Consider the following 252-nt stretch of genomic DNA (forward strand, 5'->3'; position numbering starts at 1 on the left):
GTTGTTTGCTCCAATGGCAGGAATGGAGATGCTTCTTCCATGTAAATTGGAATTTGGTGCAGTAAAGTCACCAAGCATCCTCCTTGCATTATTATTATTTTCGGCTGCCATCTCCTCTTCCTGTTCCAAAATTTCTGAAAGGTTATCTCTGGATTGTTGTAATTTAGCTTCTCTTAGTTTCCTCTTTAGAGTCCTTTCAGGTTCTGGATCTGCTTCAACAAGAATATTCTTGTCTTTGCTTATGCCTTATGC

Source organism: Arachis ipaensis, chromosome B02 (assembly GCF_000816755.2).
Source record: "Arachis ipaensis cultivar K30076 chromosome B02, Araip1.1, whole genome shotgun sequence".
Classification (NCBI taxonomy): Eukaryota; Viridiplantae; Streptophyta; class Magnoliopsida; order Fabales; family Fabaceae; genus Arachis; species Arachis ipaensis.